The sequence below is a fragment of the Canis lupus genome, chromosome 11, assembly GCF_048164855.1.
Source record: "Canis lupus baileyi chromosome 11, mCanLup2.hap1, whole genome shotgun sequence".
In the NCBI taxonomy this organism is placed as follows: Eukaryota; Metazoa; Chordata; class Mammalia; order Carnivora; family Canidae; genus Canis; species Canis lupus.
In genome coordinates, this window is record NC_132848.1 from 60,343,983 (window position 1) to 60,364,036 (window position 20,054).

Below are 20,054 nucleotides of genomic sequence, written 5' to 3' on the forward strand. Positions count from 1 at the left end.
CATGTAGAGAAGTGAAATATTATAACTGATTAGTATATAGTAATAACCTCATTATGTTGATATAAGTTTGACAAGGGCAAAAATGCAGCTGATTTCTTAAATTGCTTGACCATGGATCAGCAGTGTGCCTTTATCTTCTGGTCCTACCTATAGAATGTAGTTAAGTCTATATGGGTCGCCCCGTCCCACACTCCTGCCAAAGCTATCTAAGTTAAAGATGGAGAGATAGTGTTATAGCATTTATGATGCTCTTTGACCACCCCAAATCTTTTTTTTTAAAATTTACTATCATACATTAAAGTATACCATAAGTATAGAGCTCAATAAACTATCAAGGGGAAATATCTGTGTGATCATCACTGTGGGCAATAAAATGAAGGTTGCAAATGCTCAAGAAGCCCCTAACATATTTCTTCCCAGTCATTAAACCTACTATTCCACCAACAATATATGAAATTTCTGATATAAATCTTTAGCAATATATCATGTTGTCAGTCTTTTTCATGTTAGCCATTCCAGTGGGTGTGTGCTATCATTATGTTGTGCTATTAATTTAGGGGAATTCCTAGTGAAATTTGGTCTCATAACTCTCTAGGTCCTCCAAGCCTAATTCTCTAGTCAGAGATTCTGAGAATTACCAAGTATCATTAATATGTTTTATTTCTGCTTAAATTATTTAAAATGACTTGTATTGTTTGCAGCTAAGCATCCTGCTGATATCAAGGAGAAAGAATATATAATGTTGGGAAGTAAATGATTAAAAAAGAAAGACATTTACAGAGAAAATATGGCAGAGTAAGGGACAGTATACAAGGAGAAATGAACAGTTATCTGATGGATTATTAGAAATAAATAAGCCTTGGCAATGGTAATATCTTTAAAAACCAGTTCTATTTTTTACACTGCCCTGTTACATTGATTAAAATAGAACTGTTACAAGTCTATATGCTGGAATATTTTGAGAAATGTATAGGGACAGTTTTGGAAGAGTGAGCAATGGATGCAGAGGTTGGAAAGTGAGCAGAGTTTGCTCAAAATACAGTATTAAAGAGAGAAATCACTGGCAAAGTTAGTGCAGAAGGAAATTGTAAGGATAATTTCAAAAATTCAGCTTTGCATCACAACATATAGGTGCTTCTTCATACCTTCCATAATCCACTGAATTTTCATAAGTAGTGTTCATATATTAACATGCTTCCTTTTAATCTTGTGAAAGAAAATAAGCACTGTTCTTGACCAATGTTTTCCAATCCTGGGCTGATCATTAAAATCACCAATTCTGGTCTTAAACCCAGGTATGAGAAGTCAGAATTTATAGTTTCTGGGAGAAGGTATTTTTTGAAGCCTTAAATGGTTGTGGTGATCATGAAGATTTGAAAGCTATTGGCATAAACTTCATTTTATAAAATTGGTATTTTATTTTTTAAGAAACTTTGGGGACATTTTCTCTTGAGGAAAACACATGGAATATATTTACCCTGTCTAAATCTTTAAGACAAATACCGTTTACGTATAAAGAGAATTTAACAGCCTTGTCTGATTGAAATGACCATTGGGTGTTAATTTTATCCTGTCATTCTTGATTTCTTTTTGAATTTTTATTATATGATATTTCCAAGATCAAGTTTAAAGTGAAAAATACAAACATTGGAATTAAAGTCAGAAGCAGTGGATCTGGGTGTTATCTCAGCTACTTTCTAGCTTTGGGAAAATATTTAATATCTCGAGCATCATTTTTTCTAACGTATTAAACAATTAACATATTAAACAAGAATATTGTCAGACTTTTTGTAAACTTTATTTGAGGTGTGTGTGTGTGTTTGTGTGTCTCTGTATCTGGTATGTATCTGTACAATTTTAGTTGAACAGAAGTCATGTATCAGGTGTTTCTTTACTTTCTTAGGTGTCATTTTATTAAAATTTAGGATGAATAATGTCATCCTTTTCCTGCTTCTTAGTACCCTTATTTCATGACAGATTGCATGGTGACACTGTGTTTAGTATTTAATTAGTATTATGTAACAGTTTAAAATTTCCTCCTATAAGCTAGAAAGTAACTATATTAATGTATCTTGAGTCTCTATCAGATTATCCATACAATACAGGGCTTTCTTGACTTCTTTAAAACCCACACCATGACTTACAATGGTATTTACTCATTTGACAAATATTTATTGAATACTTACTATGTCTCAGGCACTGTTCTTGTTTTTGGAGAGTATAGTCATAAATAAAAGAGGTAGGCTCTTGATTTCTGAGAGATTAAATTCTAGAGTTGGAGAATACATAGTGTAAATGGTAAACTATCAATTCCTCCAAGACTCTTGAAATCTAAGACTGTACCTTTTATAAGCATCTTAAATTTGGCTACTGACTTGCCTTTTATTAAATTAGCAATTTCTAGTATGAGAAAAGAATTATGCAAATGTATAACTTTGGTTCTGTTCTGCACAGTACTGGAAAAATAAGTAGAAAATAAATCTTTCCTATCAGGCTGTGTTCACACTGGGTGTATTGTTTATGAAAAATTATGTGGGAGAAAGGACAAAGTTTCTTACAGGCACCGCTTGAAATCATGGTAAGAGGTGGAAAGATTTTCCCTTCTCCAACCTTGACATCCTAAAGCCAAAGATAAGGAGAAGGGATTAGATTCTGTGAAGGTACAGCATCACCATGAAGGATTTTATGAGGATGAAACAATTAAAGCATTAGAACAGAATCTAAGTTGTCAGCAGAGAGGATACACTAATGTAAGTCAGAAAAGAGGTCATGAAATGAGAAATGAATCAATACGTTTTTTAGCTGAAAATAAATGTAAACCAAGATATAAAAACCTGAAGATGGGATACCTAGAAGGAAAGCAGAGAATTACAGTTAGACATGGATGTGATACAGAGAAGGAGCATCTAGGAATAACTTTTGTTATAATAATATTGCTTCAAACTGCTGTGTCCTTTTGAGCCAGTCAGGCCTGCCTGCCAGAAGGCTTTAAGCTTCTACATGGATAAGTAAGGGGAAAACAATTGCTGTTCAAGTCTGTTCAGTATTTAATAGGTGTTTTTATACATGCCATTTTATCCAATTTATATCCCTTATTTTAAGTGAAAACCCAAGATTTATAAAGATCTATTATTTTGATACTAAGTCCTGCTTAGAAAAAAAATGCATGATTTATCCATTTCCTGTCTGTACTTATTACAAATACAATCTTTTCATCTATATTAAAATAGTTATTAACAAATTGCTAGAGTCAAAGCAAAGTATTTGTATTTAATAGGATGTGGCAGTCGTGCAAGAATAGACAGTTCCCAAACTAATTTGTGAGGCTGGAAAAACTAAATTCATAATGGCAACATGTTGAATTTAAGTATTGTAATCTTTACTTTTCACTTGTTTCAGCAAACAATTTGATGATGTTTGCTTTTTTATGAAAATAAATTTTTCTCTGATAATATTATTAATGAACTTATAGATGAAGATACATGAAGGAAAAACAGGGAGTGGGGGAGAATTACAGAATTAAAAAAAAAAAAAGCAAGAGTCTGTGCAAAGATTCTGTTGTATAAGAGACATGAATTCTTCCAGAACTTAAAGAAGACATGTGGCTGGAATGCAGAGAACTGAGAGGACCATAATGTTAAGGGTGAGGCATGGTAGAAGCAAGACCATACAGAAATTGGAAGACTATGGCAAGAATTTTGGTCTTCAGCATAAACTCAGGAGGAAGCCAAAGGATTATTTTAATAAGGAAGGTGAAAAATGGTCTGATAAAGTTAGGTTCATAATTTTTAGATAACTCTGTCTATGGGTTGAACACTTATTGGAAAGAGATAAGGGTAGATACAAGGAGGCCTGTTAAGAGGCTATTGTAGTAGTGTAGAGAGAATTGTAAGAGAGGGATTGTGGTGGCTTTGGACTATTGGCTTTAACTTGAGGGGAAAGAAGGACTCTAGAATGCCTCCTGGATTTCTGTCTTGTATAATTGGATAGAAGTTGATAGTATTCATTGAGATGGAGAACACTGGAAAAGAGACTTGTTTTGGATATGAGCCTTTATGTTATCTCAGTAGGAGGATTATATAGAAATTGGAATATGGTCCTAGAGTTCTGAAGAATGGTTTAACTTTAAGATAAAATTTTGCAAATCATTAGTATATTGGTGGTAATCAAAGCCTTCAGTGGGGATGAGATTCCACAGAGAACAAAATTTTGAATGGTGAAGGAAGAGGGCAACTTCTGAGTTTTGAGTTACCATGAGAGTACAAGGGGATGAGTCTGTAAAAATGATGGAGAGAATAATATCACCTACATCAAAGAAAGAGAATCTTGTAAATGACAGTGGTTAACAGTACTGAATCCTACTGAGAAGCCAAGAAAAATAAAGACTACAAAATGGTAATTTCTGTTATTAGTCTGTGTTCAGTTAAGCAGGCAGCCAAAATGATCTGTTTATTCATGTCAAAGAGTTAGGGTGCTTTATTTCACAGTTGTTCATGCTAAAGAGAGGAAATGTATATTTGGGTGCAGAACATTTAGAAGTGTTATTATTTTTCTGGGGCAAATGTGAGGATACAACTGATGACCCTGGGAAACAATTCCAAGGAAAAGAGACTAGAAACTAGCCTTGGAGGTACTGACTGGCACTAGCACTAAATTAGATTTCTCCTGCTGTTTCCTTCTCAGCAGGGTTTTCCATGGCAACCAAGTGTAAATGGTTCTGCCAGGTGAACAGGTCAGTACAATTACAGCCATTTGTCTTACTACTCTTATTTGTCATATTAGGAAGCTTGCATTTTTGTTTGGGAGCCTATTAAAATTGGTCAAACTTGTCATTGTTTCAGTTCAAAGCTCTAAAAGTTTTTTTGCAAGCAAGGGAAAAATGTATATATATTAAAACTAAATCTAAGTGAGGAATAATTTTCCCTATATAAATTGGAATCAAGTTTTGAATAGAAGAATATAATGAGTTTTAAGTATAAAATCCTATTATGTCTTGGTGGAAGACACAAAGGGCTAGGTTAAATAGCTTTAAAAATCAAATAAGAGTCAGAAGTAAAATATGACTTTGTGAAGCTCAGCACACTCTTATAAATTCATTTTTCTTACCGAAGACAATACACATAACCAATGAATCATTAAACTGAAAACAAACACAGCAAACTTTTCATTTATGAAAAGTAGTAGTGCATGGATTTTAATCACACATACTATCCAACACTGAAGAAACAAAAATCCCAATGTAATATTTTGACTAAGTGGAGATGGTTTTCCTAAAGTGGCTTTAAACAGTGGAGATGCAAATTATTCATGCAACCCTGTGAAATGGCACTGAAACCTGGCACAGGTCTGTTTAGCCTGTATACTGCTGTGTGCCCTGTGAAGTGACCAATATTTTGCTTTCACTATTCATGTGTCAATAATTTTGACCAAGTTTTAAATTGATTTGGTTTTGATTTCCAGGAATAAATCAATTGTAAGTGTCTCAACTTTGTTAATTTAGTTTTAAAAACTGCCATCTTGAGATCTTTCACAGTTCCTTCTATATTGAATGTTCAATTTGAAGTAAAAATAAAAATGTCAACATTAAATGACTTAATTTAATTCTAAGTCTCAAGAAAAATATAGGCTGAAATTGCAACCTTTAGAAATCACAAGCTATTAATACATCACAAAACTGAAAAAGGATTAAAGCCCCATTATTCATTAAATATTTACTACAGTTGACGGTTTGATTTGATTACATTATGTCGATTTCCAGGAAAGATAATACAAGTTCAAATTTATCTGTGCCCAAAGCTACTGATTATTGTGGATCATTTGTTTTGAGCATGATCTGAACTTACAGATGTTTAACTTCTCCTCAAGCATTTATGACAAAACAAAGCAGGATTGCTTGTTCACAGAAGTGAGTAATGTGGCATAAAGGTTCTATTTTAAGCTAATGTATTCCACTTGGGACAACAATGTTCTAAGTTGCAGGAAAAACCAAGCACTTGATTCATGAAAGATGGTAATATTTTGAAAATCCTGCAAGGGAGAGTTTTTTATGTTTCTGAAACGCTATGAAGATGGCCACCGTCCCATTTAATTATGTTCCACTGTTTTCAAATTATGCTATTAACACACATATGAAAACTTCACTGGTAATGACAGTAATGATAGGGTGAAAGTTTTTGATTGTAAAATATTTCTCAGTCTCTCCCCCCACCCTTGCCTACACACACAGACAGACAGACACACACACAATATCTCTCAGTTTCTTCCCCCACCCTTGCCTACACACACACACACACGCACACACACACACACACTGTTTACGTGTGCCATAAATTCTTTGAGCTTTGTTCTACCACCACTTTGGGCATATTAACACAAGGGGTTTTTGGTACACATTTTTGCGTACAGAATAAACAAATATTAGAACCTTTGGAGCTAAAAATAAAAATTGAAGAGAGAAGGGAGAATTCTGTACATCTTGCATGTTTTCTTTATGTATTTCACGGTCTATAAATAGGCAAAGCAGAATGAGAACTACTGATATGATAAATCAATGAATTATGGCTTAATGAAATTTACATACTCTGATCCCCAAGGCAGTGTAATGATATTAATTTTAATAATTCTATTTACATTATAGTAAGGCTCTTGATAGAGTGGATGAGAGGGTTACTCTCCTCTTCCATCAAATACTTTTTTTTCAAATACTTTTTGTGTACGTATTCTCCATAGATAGATTTTTAATCATAGTGATATTTTGAAATGGCTAGCAAACCATTATTTTAATGTTTTGCTTGGCTTTTCCTCTTCCTGGATCCAACACTTCACAGGAAGCTCTATGTTTCTTATTTGTAATAATGTTAATATGGGTTTTAATTTTGGCATCTAGGCAAAGATTTGGAAACCAAAGGAATAACAAGGGACTTTTGTTATTTGCATGTCTGGAAGGTTGACAATCTGTGTCTACTGTGCTGGTTATGACTTAGTATAGTGTAGGTCTTAGTGTAGTGTAAATTAGCTGTTTTTAGTAATAGAGTTGAGACTCTGTGTATCACAACTGTATTGCAAGAAATAAATTACTTATACATATTACTAGAAGTTGCACAATCAAATCAAATTGGAATAACCTGCCAGATAATCATTCTAATTATGCCATTTCCCCGTACATTCAGATACCAGTTTTTGAGTGGGAAATATAGTATTGGAATAGCAGCACAAACACAAGGAAATGGTTATAATCCTGGGTAGGTAAATGAGAAAACATGATGCATATATTAACATCATATGAGTGTGTGTGCGTATAGGTGTAAAAATTGTAGAATTACTGATACAGGGTATGGAATGGTGGCTCTAAAATTTTATGTATATATGTGTATATATGTATATATACACACACAGATGAAATAGATTTTATAAATATGTATATATGTATGTATGTGTCACAGATAAAATAGAAAAATCAACATTTCTTTTGATCATAGCACTTTCATTACTAAACACACCATATATAAATCTTCTGTAAAAGATTTTGTTAGTGCAAGTAAACAGAAAGTAAGGGCTATAGGTTGAGTTTTCAATGACTTATGGAATGGATGTGTTTTGCAAGCCCATTGTAAGTGAACAGTGATTTGATACTCAGTTATTTGTTTGCCTTAATATCATAGACAGATAAAACAAATTGTTTAATTGGCTGTGTATGACACAATTGTTTTTCCATTTGTTTTTCCAAATTCAGTTTCTACCTTTCTCTCCTCTGTGCTATGCTCCAGGAGGTTGATCTGTATGACTACATCAGCTTTGGTCTATGGGGAATTTTGGCAGGAGATCTGAGAGATGAAGGGAGGAAGGTGAGGTCAGCACATTTATTACCTCAACTCACTCTGGTAGCTCTGTCATTGGTTGGATGAATCCTTAAGTGAAGATCATAACTGTCAGGTAGCCATCTACACAAAGTGCTTTCTTTCTCTCTCCTCTCTTTCCTTCTTTCCCTCTTTCTCCACTCCTACCTCCTGGTGTTCCCACACCTCTGCTTCCAGGTTCCAGTAACTCATTTCTACTCCCATCTTATTGGGCCTAAAAATGGTGATGGTACTCAACTCCCTGATGTTGCTAGTTTGAAATTCTTTAGTCTTTAGAGGTCTCCCGTAACCTTGTCCACGCTTTTAGGAAAACAGTTTCTTAATTAAATATTGCTAAATATAAATATTGCACAGTGTGATGTGCCTTTCCTACTGGCATCTTATCTGATACATTAATCTCTGTGAAATAAATTCTGAAAATAGAAAATGTTCTGGACATTGCCAAATCTTGTTAATTTAATTTAACTTATTTTAATATTACTTATAGAATTGTAATTTTTGTTCCAAATAGAGAGTGCTGTTGTTATGAAAGCCAATTCCCTAATGGCATTTAAAATCAAAGCTCTTTGACAATTTTCATATTAAAGAAGCAAACAATATATGATATCCAGTTCAACTACCATATTGAGATGATGCTATTAAACATTTATTATGACTTTTCAGTCTTGGATGTATCTAATAAAAATATTTGAGATTAACAAGGTATAGTTACTCTGCTGGCCTCAGCTTGTGATGTCCATGGCTTCATTCCTTCTTTTTACCAACTGCTTAGTTGTTTGAACGTGTTAAACTCACTTTCTATTCAGGGCCTTTATATTTGGATAGGTATGCTTTATACATCTTCTCTGTATAGGTATGCTTTATTTATTTTTTTATTTTTTCATTTATTTATGATAGTCACAGAGAGAGAGAGAGAGAGAGAGAGGCAGAGACACAGGCAGAGGGAGAAGCAGGCTCCATGCACCGGGAGCCTGACATGGGATTCGATCCTGGGTCTCCAGGATCGCTCCCTGGGCCAAAGGCAGGCGCCAAACCGCTGCGCCACCCAGGGATCCCTAGGTATGCTTTATATATCTGCTCTGTATCCTTGTGTTTAACTCCTTCATATTACTCAGGTTTTAACTCAATGTCACCTTTGCAGGAGTGACAGATACCTTCTCTGTTCTGTCTAAAATATCCATCCCCCACCTGTTATACTCTATCTTTACCCTGATTCATTTGCTTTCTAAGTGTATTCACTGTCTAAAAATGTATTTCATTATATTATATTTGTATTTATTTATTAGTGATCTTCAACCTTCCCCCCAAATAAATGCCATAGGAAAAAAGACACTTTCTTCAGAGGTAGAATAGTACCTCATAAGCAATATTTTTAGTAGATTTATTGATATATTTCATGTATATATATATATATATTACATATAAGTATAGTTCATTCTAAGTTGAATGTTCCATTTGAAATGAAAAAAAAAATGTCAACACTTTCCAGTGGGAAAAAGTCTGTTCAACAAATGGTGTTGGGATAAATGGACAGCAACATGCAAAAGAATGAAACTGGGCCACTTTCTATGTGAGCCTTGAAATCATAATACTTGAGGAGAACGCAGGCAGTAACCTCTTTAATAGTGGCCATAGCAGCTTCTTTCTCAATATGTCTCCTGAGGCAAGGGAAACAAAAGCAAAAATACATTATTGCAACTTCATCAAAATAAAAAGTTTCTATGAAACATCCAACTAAAAGGCAGCCTATGGAATAGGAGAAGATATTCATATGCATTTTGCAAATGACATATCTGATTTGCAAATGACATGTCTGATAAAGGTTTAGTATCCAGAATCTATAAAGAACTTATAAAATTCAACACTCAAAAAATGAATAATCCAATTAAAATGGATGGAAGACATGAATAGACATTTTTCCAAAGGAGACATATAGATGGCCTACAGACACATGAAAAGATGCTCAATATCACTGATCATCAGAGAAATACAAATCAAAACTACAATGAGATAATCACCTCACACCTGTTAGAATGGCTAAAATCAACAACATGAGAAACAAGTACTGGTGAGGATGTGGAGAGAAGGGAACCTTATTGTACTGTTTGGAATGCAGCTGCTCTGGAAACCAATATGGAGGTTCCTCAGAAAGTTAAAAATAGAACTAACCTATGATTGAGCAATTGTGCTACTTAATATTTATCCAAAGAATACAAAAATAGTAATTCAAAGGGATATATGCACCTCTGTGTTTGTAGCAGCATTGTCAACAATAGCCAAATTAGCAGCACCTCCAGATTCAGTTGAAATATTAAATTGTTTTCTTACTTCTCCACTGGCTTTACAGTTTTTAAACTATCAGTGGCATTTCGAGTCTTCCGAAAACAGTGTGGTAGTATGTGGATGGTCCATTGCACAGTACAGGCAGCATCTAATAACAGTTTCCATTGTAGTATGTTTTCAGATTCTTCAGTAAATCAAATCTTTAATTGAGAAAAATAAAACACAATAGCCAGATCATGGAAACAGCTCAAGTGTTCATCAACTGGTGAATGAATAAAGATGTGGTAAATTTATATACACACACATAATGGAATATTACTCAGCCATAGAAAAGAATGAAATCTTGCCACTTGCAATGACATGGATGGAACTAGACAGTGTTATGCTAAATGAAATAAGTCAGTCAAATTCGGTCAGAAAAAGATAAATACCATATGATTTCACTCATGTAGAATTAAACAAAACAAGTGAACAAAGGGGGAAAAAGAGAAAGAGGGAGGCAAACCAAGAAACAGACTCTTAACTATAGAGAACAAACTAATGGTTACCAGAGGGAGGGGGTGGGAGGGGATGAATAAAATAGGTGGTGGGGATTAAGGAGTGTACTTGCTGAGATGAACACTGGGTGTTGGATGGAAGGATGGAAGTGTTGACTCACTATGTTGTACACCTGAAACAAGTATGACACTGTATGTTAACTAACTGGAATTTAAGTAAAAACTTAAAAAAATAAAGTGAGCTATTTAAATCACAGAGTTGTGCATCCATTACCACAACCAACTTTAAAACATTTCATTACTTCAAAAAGAAACTCTGTACCTCTTAACTGTTTTCTCTCCCCTCACCTCTCCAGACCACTAACCCCTGGCAAACACTAATCTTATATATAAATCCAATGGATTTTCCTGTTCTAGATAAATGGAATCATAGAATATGTGGTCTTGGTCTTTTATGACTAACTTCTTGCACTTGGCATAATGTCTTCAAAGTTTATTCATGTTGTAGCATTTATTAGCATTTTATCCTTTGAACAATATTCTACTGTATGGATATACTATATTTTCTTCTTTGATCAGATAATGGACATTTAGGTTTTTCCCATTTGTTTGTTATTATGAAAAATGCTGCTATGAACATTTTACATATGTTTGCATGTGGACATATATTTTCATTTCTTTTGTATATATACCTAAGCGTAGCACGGATGAGTCATTTGGTGACTATTTTCCAAAGTGTATGCACCATTTTACATGCCTACCAGCAGTGTATAAGGGTTCCAGTTTCTCTATTTTCTCCCCAGCCAAAACATTCCATTATCTGTCATTTTGATTAGAACCATTCTAGCAGATGTGAAGGCAACCACTATTTTTGATTGTATATACAACTCTACTTATTTTAACTTGAGCCAAAGTTAAATCTTAAATATTAAACACAATCATATAATTTTGCTTGTTTGTTTTTATTGATTTTTTAATGAATGCATTAAGTTAGGGATTAGTGATTTTTTTTTATTTTTTTGTTTGAGTAAATACTTTTTGCTTTATCCTATTACCAGGGATCTTCAGTGACTACTGTTATGGACTAGATGTTTGTGTCCTCTCAGAATTCATATGTTGAAACCCTAATCCCCAATGTGATCATGTTTGAAGATGGGACCTTTGGGAGGTCCTTGAGTCATTAAGGTGGAGCCCTCAGAATTGGATTAGTGCACTTACAGCAAGAGACACTAGAGAGCTTGTTCCCTCTTTCTCTTTCTCTCTCCACCATGAGAGCATAACCAGGAAGAGAGCCCACCAGGAACTAAATCAGCTGACACCTCGATCTTGGACTTCCCAGCCTCCAGAGCTATGAGAAATTGCTATGTTTAAGCCACCAAGTCATTGCTATTTTTTTTTATAGCACCCTGAACTAAGACAACTGCAATGAATTTATTTTTCTAGAATAATGGTTGTTACTCCAAGTGCTCTATATATTGTGACAATGGATCTCAATTTAGCAATGGGAAAGATAAATTTTATAGTCTCCTTATAATCTAAAAGTACCAGTGAACTTAAAGGCAGGGGCAGAAGTTTACCTGGGGAATAGCGTGTGTGTATGTGTGTCTAGGTGGTGGGGAGGATAAGTATTTTCTTGTTGTTAGGATTATCCCCCCTAAAGAAATAAATGAATCAATTTTGGAACATTTTATTTTTACCCTTTCAAGTACATGCCCTTTGAAAATATGAGGAGGCTCATTTCTTTTATAAGGAGTGCAGATTGCATTTTAACAATACAAACTGTCAAATAAGAGGAGGCACATGTTTAGAAGAGGGATTTCAGCAACTTATGGATAAATTACAATCCCATGTCCAACTCTTTTATGATAATAAAAAGGAAATTTTAATGAACACTGGGTGTTGGATGGAAGTGTTATAATGGGGATGATTAATAATAGGAAGATTAATAATAGGAAGAATGACAGTTCTAAGGAGGCAATAAATTGGTACTTTTTTCTTTAATGTTTCATGTTTGTCAAAAGGGTGGCATAACTCTCAAATGCTAATGATATTTTATAATCAAAACAGTGAATTGCCTTCCATAGTTTTCTGTAGCGTACACGGAAATATGTATTCTCTTTTTGTCTCCTTTCTTCTGACAATGATCATAATCTGCTTAAGTAAGAGATAGCTTCTTTGTGTGATACAGCTACAAGATACTCTTGTAGTAACAAGAAAAATGTGCTTTCCACTAAAGTTCAATATTGACTGATAAAAATTACCCTCAAAATGATCACAGAAAAATTGTATACATTATTTATTTTTATTCTCTCTCTAAAATCACCTTTATATTTTAATCCACAGTATTTGGATTATACCTGAGACATATTAGAATATTTTCATGCAGTTTACTGTTGCAAAAAGAAAAAGAAAAATTCTGCTTTGTGGTCTTTTGTATATGTATTTAATAAAATCAATGCAGTTTCTCTGCTCCACCTTCCCTTTCCTTCTCTTCATCCCAACTCCCCTTACTCATATTAAGCTTCTTCTAGTTGGTAGAAAAGACAATTAAAATATATAACAAATAAATATGAACATGTAGATGAAATAAGGGGGGGGATAAAGACTGTGAGAAGGTTTTGAACTGATTAATAACATCTAGTCTGTGTTTTAAAGGTATTGCTCTAGTTGCTGGGTGGGGGCACGGCCACAATAGACGGTTGTGGAGGTAATTGTGGAAGCAAGATTACTCGTAGGAGGCTATTACAATAATTCAGTTGAGAAATAATAATTTTTTGGACTAGTGTGTAGAGTTAGTGATAGGAATAGAATAGTATATCTGGCATACAGGAAAAGAGAAAATGAAGATGTCAAAGATGGCCAGTATGTTGGTGGGGTGACCTAATTTTTAGTGCTGTGGCAACAAAATAAAACAAACAAACAAAAAAAACACCTGATGCTTAATCTACTCTGTGGACAAAGAAAATAGTGTGGGTAATTCCATGCTTATAAAAGATAATCCATAAAATTAATTCCATGGGTACTTGATAAATGTTGTCATGTGATGTCCAGTGGTTGTTTAATTTTTGTCAAATCACATTAATTTTCAGATTTCCCTATATCTTTTCATAGTTTTCTAAAGGAATAATTGAAAGCAGTTAAGAATCCTTTGATTAAGTAGGAACTTTGTAGAAATTTCACTTTTATCTCTCTGTAGAAATTTCACTTTTCTCTCTCAAAATTGGTATTTCCATCACAGACCTTAAAACATCTTCTGCCAAGAACATAAAGGATTTAACACATTGAATGCAAGATGATGCAAATGGTTTCATCATGTCCTGAAACAAATTAGCTTTATGGAAACAGAACTGAGTCAAAGCATATTAAAATGACCAATAGTTTTAAAAAGTGGAAGAAATGTGCTGTTATGTGTAACTTTGTCTCTCTTTTCAATTCATAATATAATGGACTTTTAAACTTGTGGCTAAATTGTCAAATATTTAGAAACCCTCAAGATTTATACGAATTTCATTGTTCATGGGATATTTTATTGAAGCAAAACTTTGCTTTTAATGAATTTGAGATTTAGAAAATAGTGTGAAATCCAGAATGCTTTCCTTAAGCGATGTTGCTAAATATAACAGAAATAATCTTGCTTCTAGACATTTCCAGTTTCTTGCTGCTGACTACTGCATTATTTTGAAAGTTAGAAACTATACCAAAGATACAAGTAAGCAAATATGAACTATAAGGTTCAAGTTCTGCCTTGAGGAGTCCAGATAACCAATGTCTGAGTTATTTAGAGTGAGATCCAGTATTTTACAGTTTCCCTTCTGATGTTCATGTAATACCTCACATTGCACAGATACTACTTGCTCTAAGCCAGAAGTAACAAAGTACAACCTATGCCTGTTTTTGTAAATAATATTTTATTAGAATATAGCTACTGATATTCATTTAGAGTTTTGACAAAGACATTATGGCCCACCAAATCAAGAATGTTTATTCCCTGGCTCTTGAGATTGATACAGATAGATCACGAACAAGTTTCCTGATCTGTGCTCTATACTGTGGATCCAGGTACCCCTCTGGTGTTGTCCCCTCACCACCTTCTCCAGAATTATGCATTTGTCCCTTAATTTCATCTCTTGGAGGCATGAGCCCCAGGCGTCATATTCAAAAATATGGCTAAGACCAAATAGTGATATTTATAGAAGATGTACCAAGCAGGTTAGGATGGTGGTTTATGAGAAGCAGTGACAGCAAGATAGTCATTTACTCATCTGAGTGTTGGCCACATAAGTTTGTTTGGTTTGTGAAAATTCATTGAGCTGCATACTTATAAGATATACACGTAACAGAATTTAATAAAAAGCTGAAACTATGTATTGAGTACTTGTGCATAAAGTGATGAATTATAGAACTGGGAGAGACAAATTTCAAGCGGGGTTTTATTCTACCTAGTCATGGGCCATGCTTCACTGTTCAGGATGCCCCTGTCACTTTTTTACTTAGATGCAACTTTTTAGACTTGATATACTAAAATAGATATAAATTTAAGTATACTTTTGTCTATATAATACTTTCCTTAGGCACAGGCCATGCTTCTCTGTTGAGAAGCAATTCTTTCTCATTCTCCTTAGCTCAGAGCTGAGAGCCCCACTCAGTTGTACAGAAGACTCCATAGATCCTTCCTTTACCCAAATCCAGATTCCTCCTCACTTCTTAACCTTTCCCAAAGAAAGGAAGAAACACTTCCTCCTCCAAACCTCATAATAATCCCTACAGTAATGTATGGTGACCACAGTGAAGTCAGGCTCTCACATTATTATACAGAATTATTATTTGGTTGTCTTGAATGTCCATTGTGAAAAGAATTTTCCTTTACCATGAAATAACCAAAATGCCTATAAAAGTGCTACCCCCATAAGGCAAAAAAAAGTACAAAAGAGTTATTGACCTTTATGATAACTTCTCTGGGCCCTGAGCAGCAGTTGTTTGATGTATACTTTGACAGCTCCAAAATACCAGTTTGCCCATAATGAGAAGCTCCCAAAATCTGTTGGAAAATTGTCAGGAGAGTACTAAAACAGATTTAGGAATCAGCACTTCATCTTTTGTGTTGCATTGCTTCTTGCTTTATGTGAGAACCTGTGTCTGGACAGCTTTATAGAAAAAATTATTCTAGGGTACAGTATTCAAAGCAGTTTTTAACAAGCACCACTGTGTTTGTGTATAAATTAGTTACTTAGAATCAAACACACTGTTGGAAAAAATGTTTGGCAACTGTATGCACAGTTTAAACAGATATTTTTTCAGCGTCTACACTGAAAAATGAAAACTGAAATTACCCTGGCAAACAAAGAAACAAATACTTGGGTATACATAAAATGATAACTATTCACTTTGAGGCTGTCTCCCTTAAGCAACTCTTGGTTCTCCCAAACTTAAGTCCATGGAAATTGAATCGTGAATCTTCACTGATCTTTTGCACTCAGAAATGCTCCAGGCACTTCTGCCCTTTCCAACCTCCACACTTAGACACATGGACTGTTTATTAAGAACCTGTTCTTTCTTCATCCTTCCTAACTTTCATCATCCTTCTTTGTAGAAGGAGTTAATCTGTTTTATATGGGGTGCTTTCCTGGGAGGTTGCTTCTAGTAATTGTTGGCTGCCCTCGCACTTGGGCACAGGGACCTGAGATGGCTCACTGGTCTATACCTAAAGAGACCTACAGTTTCTCTCTAAACCCAAGTCGTGTTTTGGTTTATTTGTTTTTTAAAGGGTTGGGAAAGCAGACATTGCTGCTTTAATCTTCATTTCATATCATCTCACCTCTAACAAAGCTAGTAAATAGTCTTTGAAATGAGTGTCCTTCCAGGTAGGTGGTTTAGAAGGAGAAATAGGCTGTTAGATGAACCACTTTTACCTTTAGAGATATGATCCTCATAGGCTGAACTTCGTGTGGACTTAGATTTTAGGCATGATCTATAAATGATATCTCATTCTGTCAATAATATGACAGCAGTGCTTGAGCTCTCCTGATTATTAGCAGCCTGTACTACAGGTGGGTTTGGGAATGTAAGTAAAAGGATGCATAAAGCACTGTCTCTTACTCACAAACAATAATCTCAGTGTAAGGGGCTTCCTAGTCTGCATCCTAGGAGGGCTGCGGTAACGTGACCAGCTGATTTCCCCAGGACTGAAGGATTTTCAGGATGTGGATTTTCAGTGGTAGAACTAGGAGTCCCAGGCCAACAGGAGCAGTTAGTCACCCCACTGGAGAGATTTGTTCACTTTCTTAAAAACTTTCCCCAGGAGGAGATGCTGAAATCTTTGGGGAAATACAATATAAAGGATGTTTTAGCATATTGTCAAACTAACTCTGTCCAGCTGTGATCACATGTGTTAGCAACTTTTTGTTATAGAGGGCTTTTTGGGCCACGTGGTTTTCACTGCAACTACTCAGTTCTATCACTATAGCGTGAAAGCAGCCAATACATAAATTAATGCACATGGCTGTGTTCTGAGAAAACTTTATTTACAAAAACAGCCTTGGGCTGTTTCTGGCCCACTGGCTATCATTTGCCTACTCTAGAGCCAAACTCTCCTTATTTTAAAATTATCCTCCATAGTCTCCATTTCTGTTTAAATATATTTAGGTAAATGCAAACATATATTATCATTTAGTTTACAGGACTTATTAATATCACTGCCATCATAATCTATTTATAGATGTGTCATAGGACTTAAAATATTGCTAACAAAATGTAGGAAAATGTAGAACATAGGGTTACCATTAAAAATGATTATACTAGTCTAATTTCTAGGATAATTTTTAGCCCTTCTAATACTCTAGTGTATTTATTGTGTAAAAAGTCTGAGAAGGAAGGAGGATCTATGAATTGGTGAAGGCTGTATTTACTATATACTTTTATATAGCCCGTGGTGTTTGACTATTTTAATTGTACTCTGTAACTTTGACTTCCCTAATCAAAGTACACATACTCATCATGAGAAATATTTCCACAATCCAAGATGCAAGTAGTGGCACCTTGCAGAGCAACAGTTTAGCTGCATACTGTGGTCCATTCCCTCTCTGCTCCAGCCAGGGTTTCAGTGATTTCATTCTGTTCCTCCTACCTGCTGTACTTCCTTCTGCTATATAAGTTTTTCCCTTGCTCTTCCCTCTTCTTGGAATTTTCTTCTACTTCCTTTTTGTCAAGTGTCTATCTACATACAGATGGGTGAATAAAGAAGAAGTGGTATATCCATGCAATAGGATAGTATCCAACCTTAGAAAAGGAAATACTGTCTCTGTGACAGTATGGATGAACCTTGAGGATGTTATGCTAAGTGAAATAAGCCAGTCACAGAAAGACAAGACTATATGATTTCATTTATATGAGTTATTTAAAATAGACTCATAGAAGCAGAAAATAGAATAGTGGTTGCCAGAGCTTTGAGGGTGGGGAACTGGGGAGTTGATATTCAGTGGGAATAAAGTTTCAATTATGTTAGTTGAGTAAGTTCTAGAGATGTCCTGTACAACATAGTGCCTATAATTAATAATACCATATTGCACACTTTAAGATTTGTTAAGAAAGTACATCTTACATTAAGTACTCTTACCATAAAACAAAATAAAACAAAGGGACATAAGGAAACTCTGCAAGGTGTTGGAGGTGTTTATTACCTTGATCGTAGTGACAGTATCATACATGTTTGCCTATGTCTGAACTCATCAAATTGTACATGTTAAATTTATACGGTTCTGTATATATCAAATATACCTTAATAAAGCTGTTAAAAAAAAAAAAGGACAAAAACCTGACCGTCCTTTGGATTGTAGTTCTACTGTTGCTTCTGCAGGACAGCTTTTCTGAGCTCCCTGAGTAGGACAAAGTCATTTTACAGTCTTGTATCATAGTGTTTCTTGTTTTTTCTTAAAGCATTTTTTGCACCATACAATTTTATGTTTGATACTATAATTATTTCACATATATCTGTCTGTCCCTCTATGTTGTAAACTCTTAACAAGGCAGAGACTATATCTGGCTTTCTCAGCACTCTATGCCAAGAGTATAGTATAGTACCTAATATAGTGAGCAATTAACCAATTGAATAAAGGTATATTGAAAGAATAAAGAAATGAATGAAAATTTAATTTGAAGGAGATAAGAGACAAGATACTTGGGATATAGGAAAACTTATTTTGGTTCAATCAGTATTAGAAGAAATTTTGAAAGAAGAAACTTTGACTTCCCTTTCCATGCAAATATTTAAAAATTTGTACGGGAGACTCCAATGAACAAGATTATCTTTACTTTTTAATTATAGTGCACACTAATAGAGAAGCATACATTAGTATGTAAAATGTTTCAAATCCATAATGAGTTTTTATAGTGATAATGATCATTGGTGTGGAGGATATCAGCCTAACTGAAGTTATTTTTATAATACTGCATTATTTGCAGACCAAGATATTGACAACCAATATTCTAACCAAATCTTTTTTACTTTTCTGGACCTGCTATTAACATTTTTTCTTTGCAGATATGGATATTACATAAAGTGTTGTTTTTCCAAAGTAATGGGAAGATTGAAGCTGTTTCTATATTCAATATGAAACTGAAGTTGTGGGGAGACACCTGAATGGCTCAGTGGTTGAACGTCTGCCTTTGGCTCAGGGCATGATCCCAGAGTCCCAGAATCGAGTCCCACACCAGGCTCTCTGCATGGAGCCTGCTTCTCCTCCCTCTGCCTATGTCTCTGCCTCTCTCTGTGTCTCTTGTGAATACATAAATAAAATCTTAAAAAAAAAGAAACTGAAGTTTGGGATTTATTATGGATTATCTATTATGTGTATGTGTCAGTTAATGGCAGTGTATCTTCAGAGAGCTGTGTTTTTCTTTCTGGAAGACTATAGTGAAATAGGGCCAGCAAAATGTGCATCCAATTGATAGAAAACATGAAAGGACAGTTATGGACCACATTCGTAAAGTCACCTCAAAGTTACTTAAAGAACCCCAGTAGAAGATAATTAAACTTTTTTTTTTTTTTATTTACGATAGTCACAGAGAGAGAGAGGGGCAGAGACAGAAGCAGGCTCCATGCACCAGGGAGCCCGATGTGGGATTCGATCCCCGGTCTCCAGGATTGCGCCCTGGGCCAAAGGCAGATGCCAAACCGCTGCGCCACCCAGGGATCCCAGAGGACAATTAAAACAGCAAAGGATTTTGCTTGATTTTCCTGTGCTGATGTTTTTAGTGATCATGACATCTGTTCAAGTACTTAGATACTGAGCTAAAGTTAAGAAAAGCTGGGCTTAAATTTCGTTAAGCCATTAAAAGTCAATCTAGGCCAGTGGTTCTCACTCTTGGCTACACTTTGAGATCACCTGGGGACCTTCAACAACTATTGATGCCAGGAACTACC

The 20,054-nt window shown here is 34.8% G+C and overlaps 2 long non-coding RNA genes across 4 annotated transcripts in view; both read left to right on the forward strand.

The window, feature by feature from the left end:
- The window catches only part of LOC140600275 (uncharacterized), an 84,812-nt gene extending 81,447 nt beyond the window's left edge, over positions 1-3,365 (forward strand). Inside the window, exon 3 of the long non-coding RNA XR_012003510.1 lies at positions 3,278-3,365. This is a non-coding gene — a long non-coding RNA (uncharacterized lncRNA). The remainder of the gene's footprint in view (positions 1-3,277) is intronic.
- LOC140600274 (uncharacterized) overlaps positions 1-19,422 on the forward strand; it is a 246,801-nt gene extending 227,379 nt beyond the window's left edge. The window contains exons 1-4 of one of the 3 annotated variants that reach the window (XR_012003507.1): positions 4,684-4,732; positions 7,733-7,844; positions 8,754-8,915; positions 19,173-19,422. This is a non-coding gene — a long non-coding RNA (uncharacterized lncRNA). Of the gene's footprint in view, positions 1-4,683; positions 4,733-7,066; positions 7,242-7,732; positions 7,845-8,753; positions 8,916-19,172 lie in introns of those variants that run through there. The other 2 variants (XR_012003509.1, XR_012003508.1) reach the window with 2 other exon arrangements.
- The last annotated feature ends 632 nt before the right edge of the window (positions 19,423-20,054 follow it).